Source organism: Mycetomoellerius zeteki, unplaced genomic scaffold, assembly GCF_001594055.1.
Source record: "Mycetomoellerius zeteki isolate Tzet28-1 unplaced genomic scaffold, Tzet1.0 scaffold44, whole genome shotgun sequence".
Lineage (NCBI taxonomy): Eukaryota > Metazoa > Arthropoda > Insecta > Hymenoptera > Formicidae > Mycetomoellerius > Mycetomoellerius zeteki.
In genome coordinates, this window is record NW_017257435.1 from 332,746 (window position 1) to 333,742 (window position 997).

The following is a 997-nucleotide window of genomic DNA, read 5'->3' on the forward strand; positions in this document are numbered from 1 at the left end:
ATTTTTTCGGTTTTTTTCCCAAAGGTAAAAAAATTCATTTTGGAAAAATTCACGCGTGCTCGTAAAACCTACCACGTTTGCTTCTCGGTTTTTTCCATAAAGAAAATATTTGCGTATAAGGTACACAGCGGAATAAGTTAACAGAAATTTTGAAATTGTATAAAAGATTGAGGTCGCATAATGTATTCAATAAAACATACAAAACATACACTATTGCACCATTAATGTAAGAATTAAAAATATACAGTCCAAACATCATGTTTATATGATAATAGTAGGTGTAGAAAATAATTTGGATTTAAACTGAATTCGTAACAAAATATTTGAAAAAAAAAACAAATTACAAAGAGACACTTCAGGAGTTCATTAGACCGGAGTGTGACAAACTAAAGTCAAAAATCTGTTTACTTAAGCTTTGCCATGTACTAAAGGAAAGTTAGATTAGATTTTACTATAAAAATAGAAAGATAACTTTTGATAAAAATTTTGATAAAAATAATGCTACATAATTTCATAAATCGCATTAATTTTATTAAGGAATTTAGAAGTTACTTATTACGTCTTTTACATAGCAAAAACAGCAATTTTTCCAGAAAACTAATTTTTCAAAAAAAAACCAAAATTTTTCCGGTTTTTTTCCAGCAATTTGAAAAAAGCGGCTTTTTTAAAACTATAAATAAACAGAATAAAATTTTTACTGGTATAGTTTATTTAGTTTAAATAGTAAATAATACTTAATAAATTAAGTTTTTGTTAGGTACGGCGTATAGTATATTGGAGTTACTCTAGTTCCTAACGGAATTAAGATTCTAAGAGTCAGAAAAGTTCTCTACTTGAAAGAGTCTAACAGAAAATCTACTTGAATCACAAAGTCACTCAAAGTCAATCAAAGAAGCTGCCGACGGACATAATAAATTTTTTTAAATTTTCTGATGAAACTAATCAACGTTTGTAATCACATTTTAATGAATATTTTCTAATTACGCATCGTTTTATG